Consider the following 19,233-nt stretch of genomic DNA (forward strand, 5'->3'; position numbering starts at 1 on the left):
TGGGACCCAATTAATGATCTTGTAATTAACACTAGCATACAGCTCCAGAAACATTACATGAAAAACTGGCACATCACATTCCACAAGGCCAAGTAAGTGAGCAATATTTATCTGTGCAAGTGTGCTCACAGGCCCACAGTCTCCTGCTCTTCTCTGCCCAGTGGGGATATAAAATATTAATTTGTCCACCATCCCTGTGACTCATTTTCAGCTGCTACAATATAGACCATTTAATTAACAGTTTTCATCTGAGGGAAAGCAAAAGGGATCTGAAGACTTTATATCACACTTAGCACGGACTATCTCTCCTTGGTCGGCCCCAGTAGCCTTTAAATCATATAGAGGTGCTATCTCATAATAACCATATTTAGCACGTTCCAAATGGTAAACAAGCAGGTTGAGAAACTGAGGCAAAATGAAGGAAAGACTGAAATTTTCAAAGCCTGGCCTGCTGTTTGCACACACACATCTCTTGTGCCTTCACTGTGAAGATGCAAACACCTGTACACAGGCTAGGGTGACCAGACAGCAAGTGTGAAAAATTGGGATGTGGGTGGCGTGTAATAGGAGCCTATATAAGAAAAAGACCCAAAAAGTGGGACTGCCCTTATAAAATCAGGACATCTGGCCACCCTAGCACAGGCTGTGAAGTTTCTGACTCTTGCACGCACACTGTAAACGTGTGTGAACGTGCAATCATTTAAGTATTAACACTCACAAATCCCACTGGGATCACTTTGGTGCAAATTCTAACCTGCATGCACAGGTGTTAGGAATATTTATAGATCATACACAGCCATTTACATCTGCAAAGTGCCTGCACAACAGATGTGCATGCACAGACAGAGGCCAGGCTGAATGTCAGCCCATAAGTGACTTGCACTAGACCTCACAGTACATCAGTGGCAGAGTTGGGATTAGAATTTGGAAGCTCCTGGCTCCCAGCCCCATGCTCAGTCTCACAGCCCATACTTAAATATACCTTCAAAGTACTTTCGAAATATTACTTAGCTAGTTAACAAGTTGGTGACAATCCTGAGAAGGGCATTAAGGGAGAATAACTAGACTTCCACAGCATCCAGTGGGTTCAGTTTGGAAGCTCTTTGAGACCTCTTCGTTGGTTTTAGTTGTTCATAGCTTTGGACCCACCTGACTCTTGCTTTGAGTTTCTATGTTCAAACAAACCTCCAAAAGTCAACTTGAAACTCAGCCCAAACCATTGAGAATGGCCTGGTTCTGAGTGGCAACCAACATATTCAATACTATCCAAGAGCGGCAAATCAGCCCAGGTTTGCTCACCAAGCACCCCTTGCTCACTTGACACTCAACCCAGGGCAGTTCACACTGTGATCCAGGCTCACTCAAAAGCTAGCCCAGCTTTGCCAAAAGTTCAAACCGTCCTGTGTTTCAGGTTTATAATGAAACCCACAAGCATCCCCTGCTTTGGGGTTCCACATGAGCAGGGTGCATAGGCTCCAACGACAGCCTTTCTTTGCCTTAGAGTAAATAGGAATATGAAAAGATTTGGAGGCCAATTCTGTCCTATTTAAGCCACTGGGAATGTGGCCAGTGATTTTAAAAGGATCAGGGACTGGCCTGTGAGATGTCATGTGAGATGACATGTGAGATGTCATGAGTAGCATTACGTCATTTACCAGGAAAAACACACTTAGTGGGAACCAGCAAGACACTCAGAGACAAAGTGATAGGAATGCTATTTATTTGTTGAGTTTTGTTTTCATTCACTTTGCTGCGACTCAGGTCCTCCGGATAACATCTCGCTCAGCGCTCCTGCTCTGACTCGCATGTTGTTAATTTGAAAATGGTTATTTGATTGGTACATTTTACTGCACAATGGAGGCAGTTCAGGAAAGAAGAACAATGAGTCTCAGAGACAGTCCCCACAGTGTCTCTGAGCGTCTGATTTAGCAGGAGGTACGTGCAGGTGTTCACTATTACCTAAACACAGTTTGCCATTCTTAATTGTGCTGTGTGCGCAGATGTGGCCATGGACTGTACTTCCCTGGAGGGGGGTCTAAAGAAGATCTAATGAGCTGTAGTTATGAATCATAAAGTGTGCAGTTGGGAAGGACGGGACAGTTTGGGATAAACATTGTGGAGGCTGTCCAGGACGCTGCACTTACAGCACACTAAATTCCCACTGGAGGCAGGCAGGTGGGATATGAGAAGAACCCAGACATACGCCAGTTCCTGAAGGCAACAGGACTAGTGCGAGCAAGGACAATGCCCCCAAGGGCTGACCTGCCAATGTCCCCCTGACCCCTGGCCTGGAAGGACCAGCTCTAAAACGAGAGGAGTGTACAGTCCTCATAACCCTTCAATCCTTGCCCTCTTGGCTGAGAATGTTAACAAGGGGGTCAGTGGTAGCAGTGGGTTTTTTGATGTGGGAATTGAACTGAGACCCTCAAATTTATTCCTCAAAAGCATTTGGAGGTAACCAATCTTAGTCCCTACAGCTGTAGGCTGGATTCAAACTAGGGTGACCAAATGTCCCGATTTTATAGGGACAGTCCCAATTTTTGGGTCTTTTTCTTATATAGGCTCCTATTAACCCCCCACCCCCTGTCCCCTTTTTCTTATTTGCTGTCTGGTCACCCTACTTCAAAATGGTGACCTGGGGCCTGATTCAAAGTGCACTGAAATCAATAGGGCTCTTTCCAGTGACTTTGATGGGTTTTGGATCAGGGCTTAGCTAGGAGAGGCTTGAGTGCAGATTCTGATATTACCCAGTCAGGGATTGATCCTGCAAGCACACGCATTTACTGTGGGGCATAATCCCCAGGGGATTACATCATGTATCAAACACTACACTGGTAGCGACGGCAGGATCAGGACCTTGATTTTAGTAAGTATTTGATATCATACCTGTGAGAATTAGACCAGCTGGAGGGGAGTGGAGAGGAGAGAAACAAAACTGACTAGGGCCTTGGAGGGGCTGGTTCATGGATTGAAAGCTCTAACAATGTGCAGTGTATCTTGAGTGAGTAAAAGGGGAATGTGCTAATGGTTCTACAAATATGGGAGGGTGCAAATACCAGGAATTAGGGTGCTGTAAGAAGGCATAATGGGATGGACATAAAAAGTGGAGAATTTAGGGTAAATCGCTGAGGAAACATCCCAACCAAGCAACCTTTTAGCTTGGGCAACCGGCCTCTAGGGGAATCCCGTGGCACCTTAAAGACTAACAGATTTATTTGGGCATAAGCTTTCATGGGTAAAAAAACCTCACTTCTTCAGATGCATGGAGCAGGGGCGGCTCCAGGCAACCGTGCACCAAGCGTGTGCCTGGGGCAACAAGCCGCAGGGGGCAGCCTGCCAGTTGACGTGAGGGCAGCAGTCAGGCTGCCTTCGGCAGCTTGCCTGCAGGAGGTCCGCTAGTCCCGCAATTGCGGTGGCAATTTGGCGGTGGGTACGCCGAAGGAGTGGGAATGGCAGACCTCCTGCAGGCATGCCACCAAATCTGCGTTACCAGTGGACCTCCCACAGGCATGCCGACGAAAGCCGCCTGGTTGCTGTGCTTGGGGCGGCAACATACATAGAGCCGCCCCTGGCATGGAGTGAAAGTTACAGATGCAACTTTCACTCCATGCGTCTGAAGCAGTGAGGTTTTTTACCCATGAAAGCTTATGCCCAAATAAATCTATTAGTCTTTAAGATGTCACCGGACTCCTTGTTGTTTTTGTGGATACAGACTAACATAGCTACTCCCAATGCTAGGCCCCCAGGGGGCTATGACAGAAGTCCCATCATTTGGGACTTTTAAAATTACACTGGTAACAGTGATATAAAGTATACTGCAAGGAGCAATCTTGCATTGGCTGTGGATGGACCTAAAAGAGCTTTATGAGTCAATGCTAATTTTCAATGTTGATGAGTTTATTTGCGGGGGTGAGGTGGGGGGGAAGTTGTGTTACCAGAGGTTTCACAATGGGTGAGTTACAAACCCCGATGCCAATTGCGCTGTGGCTCCTATTTCTCTACCTGTTTGAACTAGAACCCTGGACCCAAACATAACAGTTGTCCCCTCCCGTGTGGAGAGGAAGTGGTGGGAAGTCAGACCAGATTTTACAGCAATAGGCCCATCTCTAGTGCAAACCATGAAACATGAATACTAGTGACTGAGAACTGCTTCGTGGTAAAGAAAAAAGCACTTTGTGTGCAAAATGCCTCTGGTCTTCTACTGTTTCCTCTTCATGGCTGCCTGTGACACAGTAGGATCCTCTAGGGCTCAGAGTTGTTCCAGGCAGGAAACAGGTGGGCTAAATGTTTTTTTTTTAAACAGAGTGTCATTTCTCTTGAAGAATGTGCAGTGTATTTCCTTCGCATTAGTTATTAACTTTGAAAGTGATGGCCAGAACCCCAGCAGGTGCTTTCGGGAGGATATGGGAAGGTAGCGTATATATTTCATTTTCTTTCTCAAGAGAAAATACATTTCTTTTATTTTAGTAAATTAAAAATAAATTTTAAAAACTGTGATAACCATTATGGGAAAAGCGGTCATGACAGTCACTCTGGGTCAACTCCAAAGCCTTTAGAGTCCTGTGGGTTTTGGATCAGGCACTGAACAGGCATGCGCCAGCAGAGAGTGAAGGGACTGAGTAGACCCAGGGTTGGCAGCCTTTCAGAAGTGATGTGACGAGTCTTCATTTATTCACTCTAATTTAAGGTTTCGCATGCCGGTAAAACATTTTAATGTTTTTAGAAGGTCTCTTTCTATGTCTATAATATAGAACTAAACTATTGTTGTATGTAAAGTAAATAAGGCTTTTAAAATATTTAAGAAGCTTCATTTAAAATGAAGTTAAAATGCAGAGCCCCCCAGACCAGTGGCCAGGACCCAGGCTGTATGAGTGCCACTGAAAATCAACTCGTGTGCCGCCTTTGGTGGTGGGGAGTATGTAGCTATACTTGAACCAGTGAAGTCTGCTTTGTGCTGTATTCACTGGGGGAACTTCCCTTCCCTGTTGTTCTGGTGCAAGTCCATTGCTTTGTACTTCAGCAAGAAACTCAGTGCAGCTCCAGCTCTGTGGCTGAATAGATGGTCTCATGAATTAGGCCCATCAAGCACCTTTTGATCACATTTCTACATTCTCTTTAATAATTTTTTGGAAGTTCATTAGGAAAATGCATTGAGGGCCAAATCTGCTTTCAGTTGCACTGGTGTAAATTTGGAATTGACTTAAATAAAAGTCAGTGGTTTTAACCAGTGTAAGTGAGAGCAGAATTTTGCCCGTAACTGTTACTTCTGTACTGCAATGTGGGTATAATCTAATCCTCCCATTTTTCTTTCAGGGCAGTATGCACACATCTTGCTTCAAATGTGAATAGAGGGCCAGCAGTGCATGTCAAAACAAGAATGTATTGTTAATGGACAAATGTTTGTTTCTCTCCATTGACAGAACCAGTGACACTGCTGGCTGCATTGAACAGCATTACATAGCACAATGTCTGTTCCTATAGGGGGAACTGGTTAGCAGCACACTTTGTGTGAGGAAGCAGGTGCTGTGAATTCCGGGACAGATGTTACCTATTTCCTGCCTCAGGACATTTCCATACGAATGTTAACACTGACACTTCTGTGCGTTCATGTCGGGGAGAAGGCAGCTGCCTGAGCCAGGGGTGCAGCCCTGCTCTCCATGTGGTGTGGGGGGAGAAGAGTGAGCTCATACTGAATTACATAATTCTGGTGCATCTCGCAATGAAGCAATTGATAGAAAGGATGTATTGTTGGTGCTGGGCTCTTTCTGTATAGGGATCAAATCCAAAGTCCTTACTCCTGTGAGTGTTGCATGAATAAAGACAGAGGATTTGACTCCTTCATAACAAATATGTGATAGAAATGTGAAAACACATGGCAAAGCTACTGTTAGATTTCCTCTTGGAGAGGCAGAAATAAAACAGGTATATTGTAAGGGACTATATCAACACCCAGGCTCCAGAGCCCCAAAGGCATTTACTGCCTGTGGGAATTAGGCGCCTAAAACCTTGGAGGAGCTAGGCCCTACACATCATGTGGATGATTCTTAAAATTGCCTACATAGATTGATAGATTTCTTATGCCAGAATGAGAAGTGATTTAGATGTTAACTTGAGGGCGTGGTCTGTTTATGCAGTAATAGTGATGTCATTAATTAAATTAATTCCAAAACCCAAAGGTTGCAGGAGAGTGGGATGTTTAAACAAAATAATCTAAGTGGCCAAAGATTTGGGGAACCCAGGTTACAATTATTAGCTCTCTGACCTCTCACCCTTGTAATCTGATTACCTGCTACAAATCTTTTCTGATTGGCAGCTCCCTTTAGGACTTCCCCTCCATGTGCTCAGAACAACCATGATCACCATGGAAAAGGTGCAGTGTGGGATTTTTAAAGGAGCAGGAAGGTATGTGCTCAATTCCCATGGAAAGGGGAAATCGATGGATTTGGGTCTTTATCTCTTTTTAGACCTGTTTGGAAATCCTGGCTGCTATAACCATGTGCACATTGTCATTTGTTTATTTCAGTGTGAACGTTTTCAATGCTGAAGCCAGTTTGGGTGGTGGAATTGTATTCTCTGTAAAACCAACTTGGATTTCACAATAGTTTGCTTAAGGGCTCCAGTTTTACAGGCTCATACTCGTGGTGTTTGTGCTCTAGGTCCTGTCGTCAACAGTAGGAACTTGTGTCTGCTGTTTGCGCTCTGATTCTGAATCTTCTGCATGATTCATAGTCAGCCTCTGAGCATTAGTTCAACTAATTACTTGGGTGGGATGGCAACTAGGCTTCCAGTTCAGGGCTAATGGGTGCTTACCTCGAACAAGGGGTGTTGAACTGAGCCCCATATTTGTGGCCAAAAGGTATTTGGGAAGAAATCAATTGGTTACATTGCCTTCTACGTTTGGTCTAGGTAATTAAATGCAAATAATTTCTGATATTTGACCAAGGTGAAGACTTGTCCTACAGCTGATCATATCAATGGCTATTTTGAGCTTACAACCGGGATTCTCTTGTCCAATGCTGAGAGATTAAACATCAGAACTTTTTCTTCCTACCCCCTCAGGTTTCACCTCTCCTTCCACCCCCCAGGACTCAAAAAGCTCTCTCTCAGCTCCATGGGGGAAACAGACATTCTGAAAATAAACTCTTTCTGCTTTGATCTTTTTACGAGTGTGCACTGTTTATAGTTCCGTGTGTACGACTTGACACCTTCCCACCTGTGGGCCCAGGAACTGCTTCTTATCACAGCCACTTTGGATATTAACAAGCTGGTGGGGAGGGTGACCTGGAGGTTCTGGGCTCTCACCCCACTCCTTTCTCAGGAGGGTGTCAGTTCTCCTTCTGGATCCTGAGAGGACACCTCAGGTGTGAGGGAGGCTGCCTGCCGTCCCCCAAAGCTGTGTTAATTGCATCAGCCCATGTTTATTGGAATGTTTATTTAGATGAGTGGTGATGGGAGTCTCCTTGGATTCCAGATAAATGCATTCACCACAGGGGTTGGCTGATTACAACCTCCTCTTTCATAAATGTTGGGAAACAGCTTGGATGTGTCTGCCTCTCTTCTGACTCTTGTGTGTTTTCAATCATTCCAAGGAAAAAAAAACCCTTGATGCGTGTTGTTCTTTTAGATGTATATTTTCACCTCCCACTAAAACTGCAAAGCAAAGTCAGGGGCCTAGCAAACCTGAGAAGGTAATAGCCAGATCCTCTTGGCACTGGAACTTGGAGGGGGCACTTAGTCCTAAGAAATCTGGTCATTAGTCTGGTCATCAGCATAAATTAGAGCAGCCTGAAGACAGCCCTAATGAACCAGAGACTCAGGCTGTTAGTGTTGAACAAAGGCAGCAGAACTTGTCTCCAGTATGTTTCTTTACCTGCATGCATGGAAATCTCACTGATGTTAAGGCCCATGTTTTATCTGAAAAATAGCATACGGAGTGGCACAGCACCCATTGGAGCCATGCTGAGGCCTTGGGATCAGTACTGACTCAGTGGAAAGAGCTCCCCATGGTCTCCCAGCACACAGCACCCCTTAGTGCCACTTTGGGGCATTAGGGTCAGTACTCAGGTTTCAGAGTGGTAGCCATGTTAGTCTGTATCAGCAAAAACAACGAGGAGTCCTTGTGGCACCTTAGAGACTAACAAATTTATTTGGGCATAAGCTTTCATGGGTTAGAACCCACTTCATCAGATGCATCAGTACTGACTCAGTGCCTCATACTGACTCACCCACTGCACTCTCTGAGACCCAGCACCAGCAAGCACTATTGGTGTCAGCACTGACTCAGAGGGAAGAATGTCCCATACTACTGAGTGTCCTCTAATGCCACGCTGGGGCATTGGGGCCAGCACTGACTCAAGAGCGGAGAGTGCTCTAACCATGCTTGGTGGATCTCAACTTCATTATTCCACTCTCCATCTGTATGTGGAGGTCCCCCTGTAAAGGGCATGGTTTAAAACTTAGAGATGAAGAGAGGGGAGGGGAGTTTGCCTTAAAATGGATGGGCACAAGCTCTTCAACAGATAAAACTGGCATACAAAGAGGTTTGCTTCAGCCACAGATCAAATGTTTTGGTACGTGACTTTGTCCTCTGGTGACAATATATCAGGTACTCTGTGGAATGGACTATGAGGAAGGAACTTCTGTGGTGTGAGGCTGGGAACAGGAGTTGCTCAGCAAGTTACTGTCATTCCATATTTTTTTTTTTCTGCTAGGTAGCTGTCGTCCATTTCCACATTCCAAGGGGGAGCCAACTCAGAGTTTTTCTTTTAAAACAAGAAAGAGTCAGTTTTCTTTCAATGGCCTAGACTTTTTATGGTTGTGAAAGCAGGGGATCCATTATGTTAATACCAAGCAGCTTGGGCCTCATCTGAGAAAGATTTACTCATGTGAGCAATCTTTACTTCTGCAAGTTGTCCCATTGACTTCAGGAGGACTGTTTGCCAGAGCGAGGGTTAACTCTCACACGAATAAAAATTTGAACTTTATATTTGAAAAAGCTTTCCAAACAAATAACTGATTCACCCTAGCCCCCGGTGAGGCAGCTCAGTATTATTAACCCCAGTTTAAATACAGGGAAAGTGAGGCAGATACTTTACATCAGTTCTCCACACGCATGCAGTCAGGCAGGATGAGAACTCAGGGATTCCTTGCACGCAACCCCAGGTATAGTCTATTAGACCATGCTACCTTTCTGGTAATGTCTTAGCACAAACTAGAAATGGACTTATGCTGTGAAGCTCACCACCAGATTCAGGTCTGAATCTGAACTTTGCCAGGGTTCAGGGGTGTTTGGAGCCCCGATTCCAGCTCAGCCCATGTTTACTAATAACTAGAGCTGTGCAGTGGATGAAACTTCCATTCATGTCAACATTTGGCTCCATTCCAAACTGGAACAGAAACTGAACATTTCAAAAGTCCCCACAAAAGAAAAGTGTGTGTGTGGGGGAATGTTTTGGCTTGTTTGAAATGTTTTGTTTTCGGTGTTTGACTGTTTCAAGATGTTGTATTCTATACTGCACTACAATACAAAATAAAATTAAAAACACAAAATCGAAATCTTTTGTTCCAAAAATGTCTCAACATTTTGACATTGTTGGAACTTTTTCTTCTTTTTTTTCCCCAAAAATGAAATTCCAGCACAAATGTCAGTGTTTTGACTTGAACGGGGCTGCACATTCCAACAAAATATGGTTCCCTCAAAGTTTCTCTGACCGGCTCCACTAATCACCGTCTGGCAGCACAAGCAGACCAGTCCTAGCACAGACAGACAATGTAAATGCCTCACTCCACTCTGCCAGTGATAAACTATAATTTGTGCTCAAGTGTGTGGTGAGTTTGACATGTGGCTAGCTAGCCCCTGGTGGCTAGTGTGAAACTGCTCAACTCATTCTTGTTGACCTAAATCACATCTGAACTCAGGTCAACAGAGATGAAAGGCTCTTTTCATTCAGGGTGTAGTCTGCCACGTGAACTACATGCACACTAGCCAGCCCGTTCCTGCTCACCAGCAGGAGCCCTCCCCCTGCCCCAAGGGGTAATGCTCAGTAACATGATGGGTTCCGTTACGGAGGCTAAGCTAGCCAGATGACCCTCTTGCCTTGGGAAATGCTGCTCCAAAGACATAAAAAATTGAAAGCCAGTGTGTTTGAGGTGTATGCCCAGCTGCATGCATATAGTTTTTAAAACCCTCCATAGTCATGTTCCAGCTTCTCATGTCCATCTCCTCCTGTCACACGCTTGCACCACTGTAGGTGCAAGAGCCTTCTCCTCTGCAGTTGTAGCTGCCCTTTATCTCTGAATGAAATTGGTTCTCCATCCCATTTCAGATCCCAGATAGCAATCTCTGATCCTTCCTTGCCTGTCCCTCTTAGTTTCCCACTCTCATGACCATTATTTATTTAACTCTGCTGAGTATTTTGCGATACAGTTTGTATGAATGGGTCTGTGCCAAATATAACTGTATTTTTATTATTTCTGCATTAACCCACCGCATCACCTAATCTCTAACAGTGAATTTGTGGAGGCTGGCTAAAAATTGTACTTTTCCCATCCCCTACCTTACAGCACATGTGGGAGGTAGGAAAGTATCACTAACCTCATTTTACAAGCAGGGAAACTGAGGCAAGGAGGCAGTCCAAGGCTAGTGAGGGAGCTGTGATTACAGCTGAGGTTAAAACTACTGAATGTCTGCCTCCCAGGCCTGTGCTCAGCACACTAGACCAGGCCCCTCTCTTAAACACTTTCTCAGTTATGGGTGTTAGAGGCTATTGTGAACCTGTTCACTGCATCATCCTTTGGAGGTCTCATGTCAAGCCGAGAACTGGAACAAGAGTTGTGTCCATGTTAGATAGCACAGCCTATAAGCAGGTAGCTGTCTATCTCTGCTGAGCCTTGAAAAAAATGGGGTCTGTGCTGGTGTCAGGGCTGCCTGAGCTACTTGAAGCGTGTAGGAAATGATCTAGCTATCCTCCCGCATACCCATGTATTGGTCTAGGGCACCAGTCACTGTTGTATCTAGGCACCAGCACTCATTTAAAATCACAGTATTTTATTGCAGGACAACTCCCTGCTGTGCATCCTACAGGACAGCTGGAGGGCAGAGATCTAAATCATGAACTTTTCACAAGAGGAAAGGTGTTAGAAGAACTGGACAAATTCCAACTTGTGCTTCCCTAAATCCTTCCCTCCCCCTGCTTTTTCAGCTGGGCAGGTCTGTTATTCTTCACTTCCTGTCCTAAACTGTCTGGTGGTACCTCTGTGTGCTGTCCAACGGCTGCCACCCCCGCCCCCCGAGATGATGGCATTTTGCTGTTGGCTGGTGAGATCCCTGTTTCTCAGGCTGAATTCCTGAGAGGCTCTGAGCAGCTGCTGAACACACATATCTGCTACTGATTTCACTTCTCAGGATTGGGCATCATACTTTCTTTCTCTCTTTTGCATTGAAGGCCCTACAGAGATACCGGATATATTATGGTGGCCATGTTACTCCAGCATCCTATTACCCCTTTCCTCTGGTCTAAGTTCCTAGCTAGGTCCTGTTCTAAGCTTACAGGATGTTTCTATAGAATTTAGCTGATAAAGAATAACATCTCTATAGGGTTTTTGGTCCATCCCAGATGAGCAAATAGCAGGACCGGCGCCAGGGTTTCTCACGCCCTAGGCGCACAGCCATTTCGCCGCCCCCTGCACTGATCCCGCAGCTCTGGTGGAGCTACCACAGGCATGCCTGCGGGAGGTCCACTGGAGCTGCGGGAGCAGCCAACCGTCCGCAGGCATGACTGCGGCAGCTCCACCGGAGCCGTGGACCAACGGACCCTCCGCAGGCATGCTTGCGGCAGGTCAGCCAGAGCCGCCTTCCGCCCCCTCAATGATCCTGGCGCCCTAGGCGATTGCCTAGGCTGCCTAAATGGCAGCACCAGCCCTGGCGAATAGAGAAATCTTTCTCTGCTATAGAATTCTGCAGGGTGCTTCAAAAAGCTTAAAGCAAAGATCACAGCTTATATTTAGTTCTTCAGGTTTCTTTTGAGTACACCGCTACCTTGATATTACACGAATTTCAGATATAACACGGTTAAAGCAGTGCTCGGGGGGGGGGCTGCACACTCCGATAAGATTTTTTGGCTCCCAAGGACAGCGTTATATCGAGGTAGAGGTGTAATTTCTATAAATCTCATTGGTTTCATCCCTATCCCATTCTATTGTCCTTCTTCCTAATGTGGTGAGTGGAATAGGCTCCCCTGCTTCCATATTTCCCCTTTCTTTTATCCTCGCGTGGAGGGTTTTTTTTCAGAATTGGGAAGAAATGTCTCCTTGCCCACCCAGGCCTGGAGTACTGCTAACCCTGGGCACTCATGCATCGATCACTGGGGCAGGGCAGACTCTGTATCAAAAGTGTTTTGCATTGAGGTCTCTTTTAAAACACTCTGATGCCAGCTGTGATAATAGAGCTGTACTATTCTGGAGGCTCCTTAATTACCTGCTATTAGCTGTGGACTTCAATGCAAGTTGCTGATGGTCCTCACATTTTTGTGCCTTGGCTCTGGGGGGATGTAACTCGTTCCTGACATAAGGCAGCAGGCTCAGTCTGATTTGCATGTAGCGCAAGCAGGTGTAAGGACCAGTGGGTCAAGTTGCATGGTTTGGGCTCTTCCTCAAATAAAGTTGGATGATTGGCAAACCTGCACAAGGCTCCAGTGGAACACCTGCTATCAGCCCCACCCTGAAGAGTTAGCCCTGCTGATGATATGTTTTCTGGCTGAGGTTCATATACTGACAGTCAACCAATTGCTGCCATGGTCACAGAGTTTAAACCATTATTGGAAACGAGCATAAGGCACAGTGAGTTTTGAGTGTAGTTTGTGCAATCACATTTTTTTACCCTAATCTATTAATGCAAAACAGCTAATGTTTCCTGGACAGTTATTTCTTTGTAACTGAGCTTGGCACAGCTTTTTGCCCTGTCACCGGTCTCCTGCAGTAGGACTGAGTTGCTGCAGAGGATATCAGCAGAATAACTATTAGGAAAAACACAATTTTGAGCTACATTTCCAACCGTCACTGGCCAGCAGTGCCCTCAACATATACAGCCAATGCAGTAGTTACACCAGCAAAACATGTCTGGGCATATACAGAACAGCAGAGATGGGAGAATTCACTGCAAAGAATGTCTTTGGTTTGCTGTGCGTCTTTTTCTGTTTACAACTTGTCCCCAAGCAATTCAGGATTTTCTGAGTTTATTTGTTCTTTGAAATTCTGCACTGAATCAGATCTGTGAATAACCTTCAATCAATACTTTAGTTAAGAGCAGCAGTTGACTACAAATATGTGACACAGGAGCTGCGCTGGTTAGGTTTGAGAGGACACATGATGCAGTCCCATATCCCTTACCATCAGGGTTCCCCTATGGCAGGGATGGGCAACCTACGGCCCAGGGGCCACATCGAGCCCTCTAGTTTCTGCCAGGGAGTGGGGTCCGGGGCTTATGCCACTCTGGTGCTCCAGCCAGGGAGTGGGGTTGGGGGTTTGCCCTGCTCCACGCATGCCATGGCTCCTGGAAGCAGTGGCACATCCCCCCGCTCTGGCTCCTACGCATAGAGGCAGCCAAAGGGCTCCACACACTGCTTCTGCTCCAAGTGCTGCCCCCGCAGCTCCCATTGGACGGGAACCATGACCAATGGGAGCTGCAGGGGCAGCGCCTGCAGACGGGGCAGGGCGTAGACCTGCCTGGCCATCCCTCCGCATAGGAGCCAGAAGAGGGACATGCTTCTGCTTCCAGAAGCTTCTTGAGGTAAGCACCACCTGGATCCTGCACCCCAACCCCCTTCCATGGCCCCAACCCCCTGCCCAAGCCCTGATTCCTGCCCTACCCGAGGGGTCCCAGCCCATAGCCCCCTCCTGCACCCCAACCCCACCCCCTTAGCCCCACCCCAGAGCCCACACCCCCAGCTGGAGCCCCCAACCCCCTGCCCCAGCCCCGATCCCCCTCCCGCCCTCTGAACCCCTCAGTCCAAGCTTGGAGCACCCTCTTGTACCTCCAACCCCATATCCCCAACCCAGAGCCCACACCCCCAGCTGGAGCCCTCGTCCCATCCCGTACCCCAACTCCCAATTTCGTGATCATTCATGACCAGCCATACAATTTCCATACCCAGATGTGACCCTCGGGCCAAAAAGTTTGCCCACCCCTACCCTATAGGTATTAAGTTTGCAAGTTAAATGTGTAGGGTGCAGCTTGGGAAGGCGAGTATGGGGTATTCAAATCCCCTGGGCAATTTTGGCAATCAAGGGACTGGGAGGGTTCTCCCACACGGGCTGTGTCTGCACCCCTGCCAGTCCCTCCATCCATTGCCGTGCTCACCAAGGCCGAGCTGGAGACTGGCCAGACCCAGTGGCCAGCAGCATGCCCTCACTTCAGCTGACACCCCCACCCTCGGACAGCAGCGCCTGTTTGACTGGGAGGGAGGCCGGGGCACTGGGATCCCGGCCACAAAAATCCACCAGATCTTTAACCATCTCCACCAGCACCAGCAGGGCCAGGGCTTTCCTGCCCCATCCACGCGTGGAGTGAAATTCATCCACTGGCGTGCACGGGGCAATTGAGCTTCCTCTTCCCAGCATGGGTGCGTCCAGCCAGAAAGGCAGCGCTACTGCCGCCGGGGGGCCACCCCCCGGGCCCGGAAAGCCACCTCCGGGGGCACAGACACCTCCAGCTCGCCTCTCCCCCGCGTGCTACACACCACGCGGCGGCGGGGCAAGGAGGGGACAGCTGCTCACCCCCAACCATGGCCACGCCGCACGGGAGATGTAGCTGCGTCCATGGAACAGCTGTTAGACTTGGGGAGGATTCAGCCCCTGCACCCGCCCCAGCCCCTTTACACAGGAGGGGAAGATGTGGCGCTTGCTGGGCACGTCCCTTTCTGCTGCCAGCGGAGGGTTTATTCCCCCCCTGAACGAGGGACTGAATCCGCACGGTCCGTTTGCACCTGCTGCACCCCCGTGCATCACCCCCAGCAGTGCGGGGACACAACAGCCAGTGGCCCACTGGTGCCTGCACACCCGCGCGTGGGGCTCCCCGGCTTCCCCGGGCCAAGCCGCAGAGCCGCCCCTGCGGGTGGGGGTGCTGGGAGCCGCGGGGGCCCTGAGGAGCCGGCTAGCGCGAGCCTCCTCCCGCCGCTGCCCGGACGCGCGGGCTGCAAATCACTGCTGGGTGGGCCGAGTCCGGAGCTTGTCTGCCGGCTGCCGCCGAGCCCAGCGCCGGCAGGTGCATCGCTCCGCAGCCCCAGGCGGGCGGGCCCATGGCTGCGACCTCAGCTCGGAGCACACGCCTGGCCGGCTGCCGGCGCTCCGGAGAGCCGCATTCCGCCCCGCGTCTCGCCCAGCCCGCGGGGCTGGAATTCACAGCGCGCCCTCGCCCCGCCCTGGCTGCCCCTGGGCCCGCAGGTCCGGGCTTGAGCGCCGCCGCGTGTCACCCGCCTGAGCTCACTGCGGGGCAGGTGCGCATGCCACGTGCTCGCTCTGCCCCTGGCCCAGCAAGACACTGCGCAGATCGCTTCCCGATCAGATCCCCTGGGTAAGTCCCAGCTCCAGGGACCGGGCCAGGAGGTACTGAGTCTTCTTTATCTGTTCCCAATGTTGAGGATCATCTGTATGGAGAGATCAACAAGACAAGGACTGTATAGCTCCTGGGAGCTGGACAAAAGGGGACATGACAGAGAGATCCACAGTGACCTGCATAGAGAAGGTAAATTGGGTGCACTTTGTATGTAGCCTCTCTCATCATACTAAGAACGAGGGGGTATATGATTAAATTGAAAGCCTACAAACTTAAAACAGATAAAAGAGAAAATACGGTTTTACTCAACACATGCCAGCCTGTGGGACTCCCTGCCAACCAGATATTGCTGAGGCAAGATTCAGTCAATCAAACAAACAGAGAAAGAAAGAGACAGATATTTATAAGGATGATTAAATGCACAGTTACATTAAAAGATAGGATTTAAAATCTATATGACAGTAATCCTCATTCTTCAGGACATAAGCCAATAATTACATGACTAGAGTTACCCCTTTGAATTCTCTGGTACTGGTCACTGAGGGGGCATTGGAATAGCTTAGCTGGACCATTGCTCTGACTCAGTCCAGTAATTCCTGTGTACAGATAGCTAGATAAAGTAATCAGTACAGCAGCTGGGAGTATCTTTCTCAGATCTGACGTAGAGCTCCCAGTAGCTCAAAAGCTTGTCTCTCTCACCAAAAGAAGCTGGGACAATAATATGTATATAAATACTCTCTCTCTCGTGTCATTTCACAATTTCTGTTTCAGGACCCAGCTAGAAAAACCATGACCAACACTTCTCTGAACAGTCCAGAGCCTCTGAACTGGGCCAGTCCTTAAAAAAGGCAAAGACCTGATGATGGTGTGTGTGGAGAATGGCTCTTGTTCTGTACTGAGGGAAACGTGTTATGGAAGAGCTGGGTAGGACACCAGGATGCACGGGTTGTGCTCAGGGAAGCATCTCTCACATCTAACCTTTGAACCTGATGGACACTCAGGGATGAAGAGTGAAGTAGCAGCCCTGCCTGCAGGGCGAAGTCTGTGCCTGAACACCTGTCTGACATAGTCCTGGAGATAGGGACAGTGACGGGGCTAGGGTTACTTAATCACAAGGCAGGTTAATGCAAGCAGCATCTTGCACAAGTGGCTGATTTTGACATATTCAGGGGCTTAGTGGTATCTCACAATAAGGAATGATTATAAATGCCTTTGGCTTTCACGTAGTTATAGCTACACTGAGCATAGCAGTGTCTCCTTGAGTTTCCTGTGGGTGAGAAATAGGCAGCCTGGGTTTAAATCAGAGCATTAGGATGATCCTGTAAAGCAGAAAAATAAGACAAAGTTTTAAAAGGCATCAGAAATCCTAATGGTTATGAAGCCAATGGAGCCTGACATGTCCTTTTCACAGGTCCATTTTCAGGGTCTGTCTTCAGTTTTACACTGAACCTGAATTCTTCTTCTTCTTGTTTTTTCTACTGTAGATTCACTGGCATTTATAGTTTTAATCAAATGCACTAATGTCAGCAAAGACTTTTATTTACTTATTATGGATCAGACTTTTAAGAAATACTCTGTGCTGTGTAGTAAGCATTCCTGAATGACAAGGAAATTAGACCTGTCTTGGTATGTGAAATAACAAGTCTAGCATTCACCAGCTTGTGAGGGCACTGCTTCTTGCTGAGATGCTAAACTCTGCTTTCCACCTCTAGCATGGCAGCAGCAGCATTTCTAACCAGAGATTAGACTTTAATCTCCTGCTAAACAAGCATCAGAATGGAAATAACACTACATAAAATATCTGTGGGCAGGTCTGATTCTTTCATGTACTGGTAAAATTTCATATGGATATTTCAAGGTGTTATTTCCTGTCGTTTGCTTTCTCTCTCATTTGGAGGAGACATGAAGCAAAAGCCCAGGGCACTGAGGTCAGTAACGATACTGTGCTGGTTTTCACAGAAGAGTGCTAACCACATTGTCCTGATGAAATTCTAATTCATTGGGCTGGTCTTTATTAGAAAATTAAGTTGTGTTAGAACATGACCTTGAGGGGTCAGATTAATTCACCCAGATGATATTGTAGTCAGTGTGGACGTCTTCCGTGATGTTCAAGAGGGTGTCTATCTTAGCATTAGACATGATGGAGGGTTGTTTAACACTTCAAGATTCAGAGCTAAGGTGAAGGCGATTGTTTGCAGATGATGCAACCCTTGTGGCTCACAACATCTAATTACCAAGTTCTCTGATTCATGCAAAATCTTTGGGCTAGCCATAAGCTTGAAGAAGACTGTGATCATACGTTAAGTCTCTTCAGAATCAATTCCAGATATCACCTTAGATGGTATCAGCAAAGCTGCCAGGAACTTTGATCTTTTGCAAGACAGAGCCTGGAACCATAACAATTTGTCAACAAAAGTGAAAATCCGTATTTACAAAACATGTTTTGTCCACTCTTCTATATGTGTAACGTTCGTGGGAGGCTATGGGCCTACCCTGAGTGCTCTGCAAGAACGAGGCCCACACACACCGTTAGTTATTGGCTTTAATGAAGGTAACGTGATGCACCCGCAACGGGGACTCGGGCGTTGCTGTCACGGAGGCAGGGAACCCAGCACCGAAGCTCAGCTTGGCCTGGGTCGGAGTCCAAAAGCGGGACTGGGAGCATACAGCTATATATACACAGTACAAAGCAGCTCATACATATGCAAGAAGGGACTTCCCACAGGCTATGTCCGCCCTTTGGCCTAAGGCCATACAAACTGGTTTCAACCAGTTAAAAGCAAGTTATAACTGGCATGCTGTGTCCTACAATGACCGGCCACTTAGCAAGCCGGGGCTTTTCACAAGGCTGCCAACAAAGCAGAAATACTCTAGCTAGGCCGTGACACAGTCTTTCGTAATCCTCTACAATATGGCTCAGAAACATAGATGACTTATGCCAAACATACCAAACGACTAAACAGCTTTCATATTTCATATTTCAGATACTTGCGTAAAATTCTTCGAATAAGATGGCGAGAGAGTGACAAATGTGGAAGTGTTAAATCATGCTGGTATGTCATTCATGGGAATGTTGATTTGTAAGAAAAGACTCAGGTAGCTTGGACATGTCAAGTGAATGCTGGACTACAGGATCCCAAAGAGTGTGCTGTACTCCGAAGTTCACAAAGGGTCTAAAAAGAGAGGCAGACCACTGTGCAGATTTCGAGCTACTTTGCAATCCTTCTAGGAGAAAATAAATGTACAAGGGCATTATTTATTAGCTGTGGATGAAAAATTCACAATGGAAATGAAAGCAGCAAAGAGTCCTGTGGCACCTTATAGACTAACCCAGAATATATCCTCAATAAAAGAGGTGGATTTTGCTCAGAAATTTGAACACCTTGTATGGAATTCAGTAGTGGTCTGATTTTCATGGAACAATCAACAAATGTTGGCACTGAATTGGGATCAATCATGATTGTGATTTCACTGCAAAACCGAGAAAGATCTGTGAATTTTTTCATTTGTGCAACCAAATTGCCATATTTGTAAATTTTCACAAAAGCAGGAACTATCAGGGGCAAACCCTGCAGAGCCATGATCTTGCCAACCTGGTCATGCCAGTAAGCCTTTCATATGGGAGAGCCTCATTGCCATCAGTGGAGCTACACATATGAGTAAGGCTTTGGGCCTGATACTAA

This window comes from Chelonoidis abingdonii, chromosome 14, assembly GCF_003597395.2.
Source record: "Chelonoidis abingdonii isolate Lonesome George chromosome 14, CheloAbing_2.0, whole genome shotgun sequence".
NCBI lineage: Eukaryota > Metazoa > Chordata > Testudines > Testudinidae > Chelonoidis > Chelonoidis abingdonii.